Source organism: Pleurodeles waltl, chromosome 8 (genome assembly GCF_031143425.1).
Source record: "Pleurodeles waltl isolate 20211129_DDA chromosome 8, aPleWal1.hap1.20221129, whole genome shotgun sequence".
NCBI classification, from domain to species: domain Eukaryota; kingdom Metazoa; phylum Chordata; class Amphibia; order Caudata; family Salamandridae; genus Pleurodeles; species Pleurodeles waltl.
The window spans coordinates 70,917,624-70,937,096 of record NC_090447.1 but is presented as its reverse complement, the minus strand read 5'-3'; positions in this window follow the sequence as shown (position 1 = coordinate 70,937,096).

Below are 19,473 nucleotides of genomic sequence, written 5' to 3'. Positions count from 1 at the left end.
AAGAACCTGGGGTGAACCTGCAAAAAGGAGCAGGTCCAACAGTTGGGCTAAGCTTCAGGTAGGCATTAGACATCCCATTGTGGATCATGTGCAAGCCGTGTTTGAGGTGTTAGATGTCTGAAGCAGAGGAAACGTTCAGGTAGAGTTGTGCACCGTCTGCCTTTTGGTGAAACTCGGTCCTGTTATGTGTGTGTACAGTACCAAGTGGCTCCATGAAGAGGTTGAGGATGACAGGGGACAGTGTGGAACCTTGAGAGACTCCACATGTGGAAGGGATCTTTTGGTATCTAGACGTGTCCATATGAACATGTTGTTTGTAAAGATAGGAGGAGAACCAGTGAAGGACAATGCCAGTGAGTCCAATTCGACTAGAGTGCATATGAGGGTGGGATCTGTGTCATAGGCAGCTGGGAGGTCCAGAAATATCAGGACACAGGGCCATTTTCATGTATGGTCAACAGGGTATTGTCAACGATGTGTGAGCCTGATTTAGAGATTGGGAGAGGGGTTAGTACGTCACAAACGTGATGGATATCCCATCTATCACATCACAAGTTCTATAAGCTATAATGGAATTGTAATATGGTGGACGGGATATCCATCACATTTGTGACAGAGTAACCCCTTCCCCAAACTCTAAATCAGGCCCAGTGTTCGGCACGCTGCAGCGTGATGTGAAGTCAGACTGGTAGTGAAGCATATGAAGGTTAGCGTTGATGTGATCTTGCAGCTGAGCATAGCGTGTCTTTTCTAATGATCCTGACAATAAAATGGTAGGTGATTGATAGACCAGAAGTTGGGAAGGTCCTCAGGGTCTAGGGTTGGGAGGATCTGGCCTGTCTTTTAAGCTTCTCAGAAGATTCCTTGAGTGAGGGAAGAATTGACAAAGGTAAATAGGGGGTGAGAGAGCATCCACGGCGAAAGCCCTGATGAAGAATTAGGGAAAGACATCATCTTCATAAGAAGTGGCTTTGAGGAAGTTGCGTATGTTGGTGAGATCTGGAGGAGACAGGGCTTCGATGGATGACGGTTGCGGGATTCTATGGAAAGGGGGTGGCATAGGAGATGAAGCATGCTTGGTGGTGTCAGTGTGCTGTTGGATCTTCTGTATTTCTTCACTGAAGAAGAGGTTGATGGCGTTGCACTTTTTGTGGCGTGAGGAAGAGGTGGATGTGGCAGGGGGTGAGGCAGTTGCTTCTGTCGGTGGATTCGTTGATGGTGTTGATATAGTGCTTTGCTTTGGCTGATTTGATGAGCTGTCTGTGTGTTGTGCGAAGGGACTTCAGTATCAAGAGGTCATCTAGAATTTGTTTTTTCTTCTATTTTCTTTCCTGTCTGGATGGATCATTTATTTTCAGTAAGGTCATTAGAATTTCTGGGTGCTGAAAACTTTAATTTGCACTTGCTTGTATTAACTGGGACATTAATGTTCACAAAGTTTTAGAAAAAAAAGTGTTTACGTTGTTTCAATGGGTATTGGTGTCAGACATGGAGTTGATAGGGTGAGCGATGAGCTCAAGCAATAGGCTGCGTATGGAGAAGTCTTTACAGGATCTGAAGATCTGATCTTGTCTTTTGGGTTGACCTCTGTTTGTTGATAGGATGCTGAACGGGGGATAGGGATGGGGAAGTGGTCTGTCCAGTCCAGGGATACTGCAGGTTTGCATAGAATTGTTGGTGATCTAGAAAAGACCAGGTTAAGCATCTTTGGAGTGTGTTTTTTGTGTGACGTGCTCTACCACGTTGAGTGCGTCAGTGAGGTAGAGGAGGGTCTCTAGTTTTATTTATCTTATGTTGTCTGGGAGAATGAGGTCATCCAAGAGGGTGGTGTGGGCATGTTGGATGGATGAGGTGGCAAGGACATCTGAGAGCTCATCATTGAAGTCCTTGTTCTGCCTCAAAAGCCTATTGATGCGATGGAAGGTGTGAGCTGAGTTGCAGTGTCAGCAGCTCCTTGGAGTTGGCTTTTTACTTGCTTATCTAGGATGTAGGACCATAGAACTCAGAATCCTGATTTGGCAGTAAACATCTATTGGTCCCTAGAATAGGATGTGCAGGCCAATTAGAATGTGGCCCCTTATACTATGAGTGCAGGAGAACTTGCATCAGAGTAATGGAGCTGCAATGGACCCGTCCGGAGCTGTCACGGACGTCCAGCAATCACGAGGTCTTTCCAAGGACCCTCCTGGGTGTTCACTCCTTGATAAGGCAGGGGGAGCAGCCAGAGAGTGGAAAAGACAAATAAAATCACATTACTGGCTGCAGCGCCCCCAGACTTAGCACGGGTGGTATTAGAAGCAGTTCACGTGTTGTGGTTTAAAATAATGAATTCTACCCCCCACAGCCCCGGGTGGAAAGGTTAGGCAGCGGTTGCTTGGCGCCTGATGCAGACATTTCCTCTACCCAGTGCTTAATTTGTAAATAAAAAGGTGCCGGTGCGGAAAGCCTTCTTAAATACACGACTGCTGCAATTAAATGTGCGCCCATGGAATATTGAGGCAGCCTAATCCTGAAGCCATCTCGGGCCTCTTCAATCCATTTACAGCCACTCCCTGCCCTCTCTGCTCACTCCTGTAGCTTTCTGCTTTCTCCCATTGTGACGCTTTTTCGTTTTTCTCTTCCTCCGTCTTTCCCATTTGTGTCTTGTACTCGCAGTAATTGCTTGAGGCAGAAAAATAAGTGCCGGCCCTCAAAAATCTATGACCCACAAGTTATGGACAAACCTGTTCACCAGGAGCTTACATCACAAATATAATTCTGTAAGCTTGAATTTCCAGAAGTAAGTCACGCCTGCACGTGAGAAAAGCTTTGTGAAAAGGGGTCACAGAAACCACTGAATGATCTCGCTAACACACAGGTCGTGCAGCGTGCACAAAACCTACTGAGCTATCTACAGCCTTCTTAAAGAAAACAAGCAATTCACAGACTACTCCAACCTCAGTGAATCAAAGCTCTTTACTGCAGGAGTATGGCCTCAAGTCAGGGTTATTCTTTGGATATTACAGGTTATGCAGAATAAAAGGCAGGAACCTTTTATTCAGAAGCAGTCACCCATTAAACTACAGGTGTACCCCAACATGTAGCTCATTATGGCTCATGCTTCTTTACTTTGTTTTGAGCCAGAGATTGAGCCTTGTGGCTTTTTCATCCTGAAATGTCATTCACTACTGATACTGAGAGTGGAAGTTGTTCTGGGAGGAAAGTCCAGGTCAGGAAGCTGCCTTGTTATGTGAACTAGAAAGGGCAAGGATCTGGCATCTAAGAAACACAGGATAACATGAGGCCTTCTGATCCAGCCTTTGGCTGTCAGAGCAGCAACCGACCAGTAGCTGTCCGTCTCACCTTCGCACGTACAGGGCAGTGCTTAATTTGCGCTTGTTTTTTCCGGTGCTGAGCACCGGCTCTTATTTGTGAGGGCCGGGGCTTATTCTTATGCCTCAAGCATTTGCTGCGAGCAAAAGACACATATGTGAAAGACGGAAGAAGGAAAAACTAAAAAGCGTCATAAAGGGAGAAAGCAGAAAGCTGAAGGGGCAGGGAGTGGCCATAAATGGATTGAAGAGGCCCGAGATGGCTTCAGGATTACGCTGCCTCAGTATTCAGTGCTTGCAGATTTAGGGCCATATGTACGAACACATTTTCCCATAGACACAGAATGGGTAAAACCCTTTGATACATCTGGCCCTTAATTACAGCAGCCTCGTATTTAAGAGAAGCGCTTTGATCACCAGCACCTCCTAATTTACAAATTAAGCACTGGTACAGGGTACCAGTCTGGCTAGGGTCTGAACCACAACCTGAATAAGTGAAGAACACAGGAACTCTTATGGTATTAATTGCTGCACTCTGTTTAGTTTCCTAAATCAAATCAAATCAAATCATTAACATTTATAAAGCGCGCTACTCACCCGTGCGGGTCTCAAGGCGCTAGGGGGGAAAGGGGGGGTTATCGCTGCTCGAACAGCCAAGTCTTTAGGAGTCTCCGGAAAGCGGAGTGGTCCTGGGTGGTCCTGAGGCTGGTGGGGAGGGAGTTCCAGGTCTTGGCCGCCAGGAAGGAGAAAGATCTCCCACCCGCCGTGGAGCGGCGGGTGCGAGGGACGGCAGCAAGTGCGAGGCCAGCGGAGCGGAGGGGGCGGGTGGGGACGTAGAAGCTGAGGCGTCTGTTGAGGTATTCCGGTCCCTTGTTGTGGAGGGCTTTGTGTGCGTGGGTGAGAAGACGGAAGGTGATCCTTTTGCTGACTGGGAGCCAATGCAGGTGTCTCAGGTGTGCGGAGATGTGGCTGTTGCGGGGTACGTCGAGGATGAGGCGGGCCGAGGCGTTTTGGATGCGTTGCAGAAAAGGTGCTCCACTCCCAGGGCCAAGTGTCCCATAAAATGGCCAAAAATGACATACAGCACAATAATTCTTTATTTCTTGCTTGAAAATACAAGGACATGGGCACAGCCAACACGTTTCGTCCCATAGCAAAGGGACTTCTTCAGAAATAACGAATGAACAATTCAACTATACTTGTTCTCTGGAATCTACATGAGATCTAATGTGATGATACGTAACTCTGAAGTAGAATTTATGGGGTGATATTAATACCCTACTTTTGGTTCATAGTAGTTTTGACTGCCATACAGAGTGCTTCTCCCTTAGCATTGTGTCCATCCTGAATATGGCTAGCCCGACTGGTGTTCGTCTGCCTTTGCGAGCCTTTGGGAGCTTAAGGCATGAGCCTCTGCTCAAATGTTTGACTCCCTTGGATCCAGCAGGAGAGCTTGAATCTGAGCCTTTTAAACAGTGTGTAGCTTCTGCTCAGGGTGCCAGCCTTGGTTACTCTTCCTGTTTCTTCCTTGTTCATGGGGTGTACATGTTCAGCACCAGGCAGTAACCTTGTCTTAAAGTGCATCACTGCTGCCCATGTCACCAGCAAAACTGTTCGCTCTTTGGCAGCCTTTTACGCATTCAACACCATCTCTGCCTGAGCATGTTGAATATAAATACTGGGACATCTCGCACACTGAGCAGCCTTCCGCCGGTGCTGAATAGCTGCCTATATGTTTTAGTCCTTATTGCAATTATAATTTATGCAACTATCTCTCACATGTGGTGGTCATCACACACGAGATGAAAACACTTCCCATGTGAACTCAAAACAAAAACAAGCATTTTCAATGCAATGGGTCTCGCATTTGTTCGAGTTAGAGCTATTAGCGTTGTAAAGCAAAACAAAACACGCAGCGCGATCGCGCTATGTAAAAGGCAGCGCAATGCGTGGAAAATAAACAGATAAAGTAGTCCGGACTCCAGGCTGAAAACATCGAGCCTCGTATGGTTTTAGTAGTTTACCAGTGCTGTGTGGGTGGGATAAACACGGGAAAAGGCATGACGTATGCATGCCTTTCACAAATGAAAGCAAGCGGATTTTAAAAGGCAAGCCCACGAACCAATGTAAGTGACTGACGTGGCATGGGCGTGGTTTAAAGCCCAAAGAGAGATTACAGAATGCGCTTGCCCATAACAAGACCCTTCCACCCCACACCCGGCAATGTGTAGCTTGTTATCCGTGCTTCAATCCCCCCACCCCTCTTACAGAAGGGTCTTAAGGGTGATACGTGGGCTACAATACAACGAAAGCCCTTGCTGAGGTAGTATCCTCGACCAACACTGGATTACCAATACATAGTCACGGGAAGAGCATGTCCGCCCTGTCTGAAACGCTGCAGTGGACCATGAGGGCTCCTTGGCGATCCGACACACTGCTTGCGGCAGGGCAGTAGTAGAGGGAGATTTAATGAGGAGTGGTTTAGAGCACAATGTCTGACCAAAACGTTGAGGAGGGCACGGTAATGGGTGGAAGACGTGCCAACAATTGCAGCAGTGGCACTGAACGCAACCCAAAGTAGTCCGTGCATTGCAAACCTCCAATCCTGATGCAGATCTGCACTGCAGTAACTTTGTCAGGGTGATTCACAAAGGTAACTTACACTTTTGAATAATTTACAAGTGTAATTTATTCCTACACTTTTGTAAAACTTCACTACTTTTTACTATTCACAAAATCCAAGTGTAAAGTTACTCAAACGTGTAGACTTACAGGTCTCCAGTCCCTGAAGCACATGGTGGAGACACATTTACAAGAGTAAGTTATTACTGCCAAAAGGAAACAGTAGTAAGACCAGCACAACACGCGGCAAACCGCAGATTCTGCAACACCCTCCTGTGGAAAAGAACAGAGGCAGGGACATAAAACAAAACCCCATAGGGAATAATCTTAAAGTATTTTTTTAATATTTAAAAATAAATAAATAGAATTTAGTGTTACAAACTATTTTGAAATAAAACATATTTATTACTTAATTACAAATTAATTAACATTTTTTAATTTATAAATTTGTTATATCATTTTTATTTAAATATAATTAAACTACTTTTAATTAATTCTATACATCACTTTTAATAATTATTAATATGTTATAAAAATGTGTTTTTACTTTATGTGGGAATTTATTTTTTCAGTTTCAAATTTAGAAAAGTAATTTTAATTTAATATATTTAAATAAATTAAACATTTTATTCAAATTGTACGTAATAGTGTTGTGACTTTTTTCTTTAGTTCTAGATTTAAAATAAATATATAAAATTAATTTATAATAATAATTTACTTAAAAATATTTTTGCATTAATCCACTGGGGTCTTTCCGTTGGCACGGTGCCCTTCATCAGCAGGTTGTAAACATCTATGGCAGCATTTTCATAATTCCATCAAACATTTGCTGGGAATCGAAATTTTAACCTTCAGGTTGGAAACCGATATTTGCAGGAAGTGCATTCACCAGATGAACCATTTTACTGAGGTTGAACCCTGTGGCCAGCAGGACACACAAATCTCTCTTCCATGGGTGGTCAAAGTTTAAAACCTGTGAAGAGCAGGTTAAACTCATCTTTTTAAAGCAGGTGAAAAAACTCACTGAGCTATCTTACCGGTACTGAAATTGGTGATCTGCAGGTTACACAAGCCTTTCTACAACATGTGCATTAACCCACTGATCTCTCAATGCTCTCTCAACCCTTAACTTGTAGATGCTTTAGCCAGATGGGTTGTTTGACTGGCATTTAACCCTATAACCACCAGGCTGCACAGTCTTTTTTTCCCACAGGAATATTAACCCTATTTTTCCTGCAGGAATGTTCACTAGAAAGTGAGTTAGTGACCAGAAAGTGTAACCCACTGCGCTATGTTGCAGGAGCCAGTGTAATTACCTGCAGGTTACACGTCCACAAGTGTGCACACATGCTCGTGCAATCACACACACCTCTGCAGCAGATGACTTCATTTACTGATCTATTTTACTAGAAATAAAATATTCGCCCTTATTAAAAAAATCTTTCCACAAAAGGTGCATTAACCCACAGAACACTTCTACTGGTAATCAAATCTCTGATCTGCAAATTACACACAGTTCTCTTCAGCAGGCATTAATCTGCTAAAAAGTGACACTCGACTGCAATAGGTGTTTAATCCACTGAGCTATCTTTCTGGAACTGAAACCTGTGACCTGCACTTCCACACAGACCTGTTGGCAGCAGAGGCATTAATCCACTGAACTATCTTGCTAGACTTGGAACTGGTGGTCTCTAGAAATACCACTGAAATTATGTTGCAGTCACAGACAATTTATGTATGCAAAATTAACTAAACTGTGTGGCAGTATAGTGCGGCGCATTCTGTGGCAGGATTATGTCGCTGTTTTGTCATTTTAACACATTACTACAATAACAACTACATTTTACCTCGTTAGTACAGTTTTACCGCCTGAACACAGCACTGACTAACTGAAAGGTTACCAGTTAACTATTGTAAAGGTTGTGCCATTGTGCTGCACCACGTGGGGTAATATGTTTTCGTAATTTTTGGTCCACTTGAGCCAGAAACATTTTTTGTTGAAATATGCAAATTATGCCGCAAATGGTGAACTATGTGACCAGATCAGCAAATTCATGGAGCAGAAATCACCACATAAACACACAATTCCTGTGGTTCTCTGCTGAAGTTGCATTAATCCACTGAGCTATCTTGGTGGGATTGAAACCTGTGACCTGCAGCAGGTGAGTTAAACCTTCTAGCTCAGTGTTTCCCAAACTGTAGGTCACAACCCACTGGTGGGTCCTGGTAAAAGTTCAAGAAATAAATAGATATGTCTTTACATTTTTCTTGTCACATTTGCTGCGTTCAAAGACAGAGGTGAAATGTCAGGCTATGGTTTCTGACAAATTGCTGCTTAGTTTTTTAAGGTGGGGATTGGTGTTTATAAACTCTTCACACTTACAGTCACAGAAAGAAAGATAAAGTGAATTATGTGACAATCGTGCTGGGGTACAAGGAGTGTGCCAGGAAAGGCTGCAGGATGTCACTTTTTGTAACACACAACAAAATGTAAATACCTGAAAATGAACTGTACACGTTCAGCAGTTAAGAAAGCATAATTGAAGCACAGTTTATTGTAATTCTGAAGTGTGATGGAAACAAAGATTTTAATAGGATCAAAACAAACCAAGAATCTTTACTTGGTAGCTCACAAATCAGGGGCACCACCCACCCCCACCCTGCGCCAACAGCGGCAGCTGCAAACCTTTTCCCCCAAAACAATCATAAACTGTGTTTATGATTGTTTTTTGGGAAAAGGGGCAGGGCCACTGAGGTGACGTGCACTGAGGAGGAGTGCTCAGCACTCCCCCTCAGAGTGCATATGTGTTTGGCCGGCCATCTCAGGCCGGCCAAACACACATGTGCACAGGGCTCTCTCCAGCCCAGCAACACAGTTGCTGGGCTGGAGAGAGCCTGCACAGGATCCCAGTCTGCCTGGGAGCACCCTGGCTGGGCGCTCCCAGCCAATCCTAATGCTGCTCTCAGCAGCGTCAGGATTGGCGCAGGGCAGGCTGGGAGCCTGTGCCTGCAGCAGAAGACGGAGGAGGCAGAGGAGTGGTGCAACGCAGGAGCGCAGGTGTTTTTTTTAAATTGTATTATTTTGTATTTAATTCTCCCCCCTTCTTCCCCACACCTCTTTAAATTTGCGCGAGCCGCGTCTGGCACAAATGATAAATATTCACTGAAACATGATTTCCATGTGACATCATTTGTTTGCAATAAAGTTTTATCAGTGAATCTGTGTGTCAATGCAAATCTAGTGGATATTTCAATGGAAAACGTGCAGTCTGCAACTGGCAGTGCACTACCACACAATGCTTTGGTTGCACTTTTAAAAATCGCCGGCATGTCTGTGAAAGCAAGGTGGGTTGCGAAGTTCTGTCATTCTAAAAATTGGTTCGCAGTTTTAAAAAGTTTGGGAAGCCCTGATCTAGCTATCTTTTCTGAGGTTACACTTGTGACCTGCAGTTTCCACATGCAAACACTTCTGCTGCAGGTGCGTTAACCCATCCAGCTGCCTTTCTTCCTGACCTGCAGGTTACACATGCAATCACCTCTGCAGCAGGTGTCCTAAGCCATGCAGCTACCTTTCTCCCTTTGTGACTTTCAGGTTACACATGTAAACACTTCTGCAGCAGCTGCGGTAACCCATTCAGCTGTCTTTCTTTCTGACCTGCAGGTTAGACTTGCAAACACTTCTGCTGCAGGCGCGTTAACCCATGAAACTACCTTTCTCCCTTTGTGACCTGCAGGTTACACATGCAAACACTTCTGCAGCAGCTGCAGTAACCCATCCAGCTGCCTTTCTTTCTGACCTGCAGGTTAGACATGCAAACACTTCTGCTGCAGGCACGTTAACCCATGAAGCTACCTTTCTCCCTTTGTGACCTGCAGGTTACACATGCAAACACTTCTGCTGCAGGTGCGTTAACCCGTGAATCTACCTTTCTCCCTTTGTGACCTGCAGGTTACACATGCAAACACTTCTGCAGCAGCTGCGGTAACCCATCCAGCTGGCTTTCTTTCTGACCTGCAGGTTACACATGCAAACACTTCTGCTGCAGGCGCGTTAACCCATGCAGCTACCTTTCTTTCTGATCGCAGGTTCCAAATGCAAACACTTCTGCAGCAGGTGCGTTAACCCGTGGAGCTGCCTTTCCCCCTTTGTGACCTGTAGGTTACACGTGCAAGCACCTCTGCAGCAGGTGCGTTAACCCATGAAGCTACCTTTCTCCCTTTGTGACCTGAAGGTTACATGTGCAAATACTTCTACAGCAGCTGCGGTAACCCATCCAGCTATCTTTCTTTGTGACCTGCGGGTTACACGTGCAAATACTTCTGCAGCAGGTGCGTTAACCCATCCATTTGGTTTCTCACTTTGCGACCTGCAGGTTACACACGCAAACACTTCTGCAGCAGGTGCGTTAACCCTCCAGTTGCCTTTCTTTATGAACTGGAGGTTACAAGTGCAAACACTTCTGCAGCAGGTGCGTTAACCCTCCAGTTGCCTTTCTTTATGAACTGGAGGTTACAAGTGCAAACACTTCCGCAGCAGGTGCGTTAACCCTCCAGCTGCCTTTCTTTATGAACTGGAGGTTACAAGTGCAAACACTTCTGCAGCAGGTGCGTTAACCCTCCAGTTGCCTTTCTTTATGAACTGGAGGTTACAAGTGCAAACACTTCCGCAGCAGGTGCGTTAACCCTCCAGTTGCCTTTCTTTATGAACTGGAGGTTACAAGTGCAAACACTTCCGCAGCTGCTGCGTTTACCCTCCAGCTGCCTTTCTTTATGAACTGGAGGTTACAAGTGCAAACACTTCCGCAGCAGCTGCGTTTACCCTCCAGCTGCCTTTCTTTATGAACTGGAGGTTACAAGTGCAAACACTTCCGCAGCAGCTGCGTTTACCCTCCAGCTGCCTTTCTTTATGAACTGGAGGTTACAAGTGCAAACACTTCCGCAGCAGCTGCGTTTAAACACTTCCGCAGCAGCTGCGTTTACCCTCCAGCTGCCTTTCTTTATGAACTGGAGGTTACAAGTGCAAACAGTTCTGCAGCAGGTGCGTTTACCCTCCAGCTGCCTTTCTTCATGAACTGGAGGTTACAAGTGCAAACAGTTCTGCAGCAGCTGCGTTTACCCTCCAGCTGCCTTTCTTTATGAACTGGAGGTTACTAGTGCAAACACTTCTGCAGCAGCTGCGTTTACCCTCCAGCTGCCTTTCTTTGTGACCTGCAGTTTCCACATGCAAACACTTCTGCAGCAGGTGCGTTAACCCTCCAGCTGCCTTTCTTTGTGACCTGCAGTTTCCACATGCAAACACTTCTGCAGCAGCTGCGTTTACCCTCCAGCTGCCTTTCTTTGTGACCTGCAGTTTCCACATGCAAACACTTCTGCAGCAGGTGCGTTAACCCTCCAGCTGCCTTTCTTTGTGACCTGCAGTTTCCACATGCAAACACTTCTGCAGCAGCTGCGTTTACCCTCCAGCTGCCTTTCTTTGTGACCTGCAGTTTCCACATGCAAACACTTCTGCAGCAGGTGCGTTAACCCTCCAGCTGCCTTTCTTTATGAACTGGAGGTTACAAGTGCAAACACTTCTGCAGCAGCTGCGTTTACCCTCCAGCTGCCTTTCTTTATGAACTGGAGGTTACAAGTGCAAACAATTCTGCAGCAGCTGTGTTAACCCTCCAGCTGCCTTTCTTTATGAACTGGAGGTTACAAGTGCAAACACTTCTGCAGCAGCTGCGTTTACCCTCCAGCTGCCTTTCCCCCTTTGTGAGCTGTAGGTTACACGTGCAAGCACCTCTGCAGCAGGTGCGTTAACCCATGAAGCTACCTTTCTCCCTTTGTGACCTGAAGGTTACATGTGCAAATACTTCTACAGCAGCTGCGGTAACCCATCCAGCTATCTTTCTTTGTGACCTGCGGGTTACACGTGCAAATACTTCTGCAGCAGGTGCGTTAACCCATCCATTTGGTTTCTCACTTTGCGACCTGCAGGTTACACACGCAAACACTTCTGCAGCAGGTGCGTTAACCCTCCAGTTGCCTTTCTTTATGAACTGGAGGTTACAAGTGCAAACACTTCCGCAGCAGGTGCGTTAACCCTCCAGCTGCCTTTCTTTATGAACTGGAGGTTACAAGTGCAAACACTTCCGCAGCAGGTTCGTTAACCCTCCAGCTGCCTTTCTTTATGAACTGGAGGTTACAAGTGCAAACACTTCCGCAGCAGGTGCGTTAACCCTCCAGTTGCCTTTCTTTATGAACTGGAGGTTACAAGTGCAAACACTTCCGCAGCAGCTGCGTTTACCCTCCAGCTGCCTTTCTTTATGAACTGGAGGTTACAAGTGCAAACAGTTCCGCAGCAGCTGCGTTTACCCTCCAGCTGCCTTTCTTTATGAACTGGAGGTTACAAGTGCAAACAGTTCCGCAGCAGCTGCGTTTACCCTCCAGCTGCCTTTCTTTATGAACTGGAGGTTACAAGTGCAAACAGTTCCGCAGCAGCTGCGTTTACCCTCCAGCTGCCTTTCTTTATGAACTGGAGGTTACAAGTGCAAACACTTCCGCAGCAGGTGCGTTAACCCTCCAGTTGCCTTTCTTTATGAACTGGAGGTTACAAGTGCAAACACTTCCGCAGCAGGTGCGTTAACCCTCCAGCTGCCTTTCTTTATGAACTGGAGGTTACAAGTGCAAACACTTCCGCAGCAGGTGCGTTAACCCTCCAGTTGCCTTTCTTTATGAACTGGAGGTTACAAGTGCAAACACTTCCGCAGCAGCTGCGTTTACCCTCCAGCTGCCTTTCTTTATGAATTGGAGGTTACAAGTGCAAACACTTCTGCAGCAGGTGCGTTAACCCTCCAGCTGCCTTTCTTTGTGACCTGCAGTTTCCACATGCAAACACTTCTGCAGCAGCTGCGTTTACCCTCCAGCTGCCTTTCTTTGTGACCTGCAGTTTCCACATGCAAACACTTCTGCAGCAGGTGCGTTAACCCTCCAGCTGCCTTTCTTTATGAACTGGAGGTTACAAGTGCAAACACTTCTGCAGCAGCTGCGTTTACCCTCCAGCTGCCTTTCTTTATGAACTGGAGGTTACAAGTGCAAACACTTCTGCAGCAGCTGCGTTAACCCTCCAGCTGCCTTTCTTTATGAACTGGAGGTTACAAGTGCAAACACTTCTGCAGCAGCTGCGTTTACCCTCCAGCTGCCTTTCTTTATGAACTGGAGGTTACAAGTGCAAACACTTCTGCAGCAGCTGCGTTTACCCTCCAGCTGCCTTTCCCCCTTTGCGGCCTGCAGGTCACACACCCAGGGCCCCGCACAGGCGCATTGACGCCGCGAGCTCTCTCGCCCGCCCGCCGCTGTAGCGCCGGGGACACCCGAGAAGCCGCGCGAGGCGCCCGCCCCGGGAGATCCCTTCGCACCTCAGCGCACTAATGGCCCCGCGCGCTTGTTCGCAGGCGCTGGGGGCGGCCGCGTCCTCGCGCCCCGGCTTCCCGCTCAGGCCTCCACGGGCGGGCGCGCGCGGCTCGGGTTACGCGGCACGCGCCCCGCGGACATCCCGCGCGCGCCGGTGACACGGCACCACCACCCCGGCAATTACCGCGCTCGGGTTACAGCGGAGACCCCCGGAGGAGAGGCACCGGGCCTCGGGGGCAGCTCGGCGGGTGCAGGCTACTGCTGCAGAGCCCGGGGCAGCCGGCAGGCCACCGCTTCCAGCCTGTGCAATGCGGAGGTCGCAGCTTCAGGGTCCGAATAGTGCAGCTCAGCGGGTTAAAGCGCCTGCTGCGGCGAGTGACCGCTATGGAATGCGCACGGGTCCCAAGGAGTAGAAAAAAGTGTTGTAACAACATGCGGCAGTGTGTGTGGCTGACACGCGACATCACACGCCCTTTGACCTCCATTGTCACTCACACACATATACAAAATCACACTTCCATACACTCTCTCAAATTAACACTCACCCTCAAGCATGCACACAACATAGATTTAAAAGCATTTTTCACTTCCGTCAGCTGCCACGCAAGGGCATATTCCAGGTGATTGTACTCCATTTTGATTACACCAATAGTGAATAATATGCTATTATTCACTATTGAGGTACTAAAAATTGTGACAGAAAACAAAGAGTGGAGCCACCACTGACGTCCATAAGGACGAGCTGCCCCCGTGTTCCTGGCACTGAATTTGCCATCTCAGAGGCCGGGGGGGTCACAAAGACAGCGCCAGGGGTCGCAAAGGCAGTGCCAATCAATCAGTGTTTGTTAAGCGCAACTACTCACCCGTGAGGGTCTCAAGGCGCTGAGGAGTGCGGGGCATGGAGCGTCCATCAGTGCGGTGGTTTTTCAAATAGTCATACCTTCAGCTCTTTCATGAAGTTGAGGAGGAGTGTAGTCTGTCTCAGGTGGGGCGGTGGGGCGTTCCAGGCTGTGGGGGCGAGGTAGGAGAATGAGCGTCCCCCTGTTCTTGTTTTTCTGATGCAGGGTACTTCGGCGAGAGAGAGAGCTGGGCTAAGCGTACGGTCCTGTGGGGTACATGATTGAGTCGCCTGTTCAGCTAGGCCGGCCGGTGTCGTGGGGGGCTTTGTGTGCGTGGGTGAGGATCTTCAAGGTGATTCTTTTCTCTATGGGAAGCCAGTGAAGTGTGCGCAGGTGCTGGGAGATGTGGCCGGTCGAGGACCAGTCTGGCGGCGTTCTGGATGATCTGTAGTTTGCGGGTGAGTTTCTTGTTGATTCCGGCGTAGAGCGCGTTGCCGTAGTCCAGTCTGCTGGTAACGAGGGCGTGTGTGACGGACTTTCTGTGTTCGAGGAGGATCCATTTGAAAGTCTTGCGTAGGAGGCAGAGGGTGCAGAAGCAGGTGGATGCGACTGAGTTGATTTGCTGGAGAGCTAAGATCATATCCAGTCGAGGGCCTTGTCTCTGATGCCGGCCTCGTGAAGTCTGTGTACCAGGGTGTGGTGGAAGACTGTGTTGAAGGCTGCCGAGAGGTCGAGCAGGATGAGGGCTGCAGTCTCTCCCTTGTCCAGCAGGGAGCAAATGCCGTCCGTTGCGGATAGGAGGGCTGTTTCGGTGCTGTGGTTTTTCTGAAGCCAGATTGGGAGGCGTCGAGGATGTTGTGGTCTTAGGTGAAAGTTGCGTGTTGGCTGTTGATGGCTTTCTCAATGAGTTTCACTCGAAAAGGGAGCAGGGAGATGAGCCTGTAGTTCTTGAGGCCGGTGGGATCCACCAAGGGTTTCTTGAGGAGATGGTTGATCTCCGGGTGTTTCCAGTCATCGGTGAAGGAGGCGTCTGCTAGGGAGCAGTTGATGGTGAGGCGGAGCTTGAGGCGATGGTTTCAGCAGCTCTGCTGAAGATGTATTGGGGGCATGGGTCCGTGGGGGCCCGGAGCGTATGGACCTCATTGTCTTCAGTGTATCTTATATGGTGACGGGGGTCCAGTTGGTGATCGTTGGTTTTTTGGTGTCGGGTTCCGGTGGAGGGGGTTCTGCACATAGGTTGTCCTCGCTGAAGTTGTCGTAGATGGTCTTGATTTTGTGGTGGAAGTATGTGTTGAGTTTGTTGCAGAGATCTTGTGAGGGAGGGATGTCCGTTGCTTCGCTGTTGGGCTGGGCGAACTCCTTGATGATGCTGAAGAGTTCCTGGCTGTTGTGTGCGTGTAAGGAGATTCTTTCTTGTATTGCTTTCTTTCTGGTGCTTTTGAGGAGATGGTGGTGTGTGGTGTTGGCGGCTCTGAAGTTGATTTGGGCCAGTGGTCGCAAAAGCAGGGGTCGCAAAGGCAGTGCCAGGGGTCGAAAAGACAGTACCAGGGGTCGCAAAGGGCAAGCCAGGGGTCGAAGCTGCGACCCCTAACTGACATCCACGCTGAGATGATATACACCTCAGTGGGTTAACGCTCTTTCTGCACTGATACGCATCAGTGCTGCAGGCCTGGGGTTCAAACCCCTGTCGAATGACAGTTTTAAAGTCCCTACTGCAGCACCTATGTCACTGACACCACAGCCTGTACCACCCGCGACTGGTGAGTATCTGTGCTGACACCACATCCTGTACCACTCCGCGGTATGTGAGTATCTGTGCTGACACCACAGACTGTACCACTCCGCGGTCTGTGAGTATCTGTGTTGACACCAGAGCCTGTACCACCCCTGCCGTCGGTGGGTATCTGTGCTCACACCACAGCCTGTACCACCCCATGGTCGGTGAGTATCTGTGCTGACACCAGAACATATACCACCCTGTGGTCGGTGAGTATTTGTGCTGACACCACACCCTGTACCACCCCGCAGTCGGTGGGTATCTGTGCTGACACCACAGTCTGTACCACCCCGCGGTCGGTGGGTATCTGTGCTACCACAGCCTGTACCACCCGTGGTTGATGAGTATCTGTGCCGCAGAGACATTCTACCATTCACTGACTGGTTTAAGCCCAGTAGTATAACTCAACAGGAGGGTAGAAGTAGTGTGGTACTCTTCCGCCCTGAGGTCATCCGGACAAGTCCAAAGAGCACTTCCCTCTGGTACACTTGTGAAGGACACACGCACGAAGGCCTTCACAGCCCAACTCTGACTGAGTCCCCCGGATCTTCCTGCTGTATCAAATCAAATCAGGATTTATAGAGCGCAACTACCCACCCATAAGGGACTGAAGGCGCTGAGGGGGTTTGTCTGCTGTGCTTCAGTTGAAGAACCAGGTCTTAAGGTCCTTCCTGAATTGGGGTAGCGATGGTTACTCCCTGAGGTGCAGGGCAGGGTGTTCTAGCTCTTTGCCGCAGCTAGGCGAAGGACCTTCCACCCGCCGAGGTCTTCCGTATGCGCGGTACGGTGGCCAGTGCTTGTTGAGCGGAACGGTCTGGTGGGGGAATAGAAGGTGATGCAGTGGATGAGGTAGGCAGGTCCTAGGTCGTGGAGGGCCCTGTAAGCGTGGATGAGGAACTTGAAGTTAATTCTTTTATCGATAGGAAGCCAGTGGAGGTCTCTTAGGTGAATGGAGATATGTTTGCAGCTGGGGATGTCCAGGATGAGTCTGGCGGAGGCATTTTTGATGTGCTGTAGTTTCTTCAGGTTCTTCTGGGTGGTAACGAAGTAGAGGGCGTTGCCATAGTCGAGTCTGCTGGTAACCAGGGTATGGGTCACGCTTCTATGGCAGTCCTTTGGGATCTATTTGTAGCTTTTTCGGAACAGTCAGGGAGTGTGAAAACGGGAGGATGCGACTGAGTTTACTTGGCTGGTCATGGTGAGCGATGAGTCCAGGATGAAACCGAGGTTGCGTGTGTGGTTTGCTTAGTGGGGGGGGGGGTGCCGAGGGTGCATGTGAGGGTGGTAAAGTAGTTCTGCGGGATTAAGCGCCTACTCCTGAGATTTATGTAACATTCAGCAGTTCACAGGTTTGTTCACAAAGGAGTTGATTAAACGTTCGCTCTTGCAAGTTCTTCAAATTACTGCCTTTATGTTTGGTAACAAGAACACCTGTTACTTCTAGCGCCTCAAAACACACGAGACGAGAGTAAGCACTACACACGCACCGTGATACCATACCGAAGGCCATGAATGGAGCAGTGTTTGCCTTGGATTGCTGAAAATAAGATATTTCATCAGCACATGCATAAGGAACCAATTTAACAACCTCAGAAAGATTGAGTCTGAGTGGAGGGATTCGAACCTGTGAGCTTCAAATCCTAAACAGGCCTCGCTAGTAGGTACCGAGGTATCTCTATTTGAATTAAAGATGTCTCTTGTACAATGCAGTGTTCAAAGGCTCCTGTGGCAGCCACACAAACCAGTTATCTAGCTCACGGGACAGGAGCCTTCCTCCTGTGAGTTAAAGTCCAGCCTCGGCAGCGGCACATTATCCCTCTGAGCTGCATTAGCAATGCACATAGCAATTACCAAGTGATTTTCCTAACTGGTGACTATCACTTGCAGACAACACGACATGGAGAGCGCTAAGGCGCTATGGCGCTATGGCAGGCGTGTACCTGGCAGGAGGGTGGCGCAGCAGAGCAGGAGGCGGGGCAGGGTCCCTCGGGGGCCCCGGGGCCACATGGTCGCAGGTCCTGGGCAGCCTTCAGGCCAGCTCCGGGTGTGTGTCCGGGACTCCCGGTCCGGGCTCTGTCCGTGGGGTCCGCAGGAGGGCAGCTGGTGAATGCATCCCAGTGCGGGGCGCCCGGCCGGGCTCCGCGGGAGGCGGTGGGCTCCGCGGTGGGCTCCGCGGGGGCGGCTGTGGGTTCCGCGAGGCGGCTGCTGGTTCTGCGGGCGGCGGTGGGGTCCGCGGGCGGCGGTGGGCTCCGCGGGGCGGCTGTGGGTTCCGCGGGGCGGCTGGGGGCTCCGCGGGGCGGCTGGGGGCTCCGCGGGGCGGCTGGGGGCTCCGCGGGGCGGCTGGGGGCTCCGCGGGTGCTGCAGAGCCGCGAGGCAGGACAGGCACCTCCGCCGCAGTCAGGCTGAGTGCTGTCCAGCTCGGCGCACTCCAGCCTCCCCCACTCTCCGCTCCTCCTCCCCCACCCATCTCATGCTCCCGCTCCTGGAAGCATGTGTCTTCTCTGCGCTTGCCTCTCTCTCAGGGATTCTCCTCCCGCGCTCCCCTCTCTTAACGCCTTCGCAGTTTCTCAACCTCTCGTCCCCTCACCTCTCTTTTTCCGTGACTTCATTCGCTCCCCCCCTGCACCCAGGGGTAGCTGCCGTTTGTGCAGCAGGTGCAGTGGCACCGGGGCCCGAGAGGCCTAATGAACCCGGATTATTGCTGTATTTGACAGCTCAGACAGCGGCCGGGGTGTTCGCTTCTTTCTTTGCACCAGAGCCCGTGACACACCGACTACGCACCCCCTGCACCCCTATTCCGTCCTCCCCTGTGTGGGTAATGCAGGGTGGTGCTCTGCCCCATTCTGGCCCCTCCTTTAAACCCCAGATTTCCACCGATGGCAAGAAGCTTGGATGGCAGTGAATCCTGGGGCGCTCCAGGTCACCAGTGAGTGGCAATCACCAGGGCCATGGTGGTATCCGACGGGCAGGGTTAGTTATTAAAACTGACCCCACTTTAGCCCTAGCCACATTGTGGAACCCCAGTGGATGCAATCAGGAATATGCTTAAGGAACCAACTATCTCCAGGGAAACAGGGACTCCAAGTCAGCCTAGAACAAACCTGGATGCCAGTAAACTATCTGAAGCCTAATACTACGCAGGCGTGAAGCTCGCATTGGTGCAACAGGTGCAGTGGCACCATGGCCCACTGAACATGACAATACTGTATTTTCCTGCCCTATCAGCAGCAAAAGGGATCGCTTTCCTTGCTTGCAACAGGGCCCATGGCATCCTGGCCACTCTACTGAGCCCAGAATGACCGAATTCCTCCTACTTGGCAACAGCACCAAACATTTTCTGATACAGCTACCAATCAATCAGAATTTATAAAGCACAGCAAATAACCCGCGAGGGTCTCAAAGCGCTGGAGTTTCTAGCTGCTTTGTGGTGCTCTGTTCATTCCAACAGCCATGTCTTGAGTCCTTTGCTGAATTCCCGGAGCGATGCCGTGTTCCTGAGGTGCAGGGGAAGGTTGTTCCAAGCTTTGGCTGC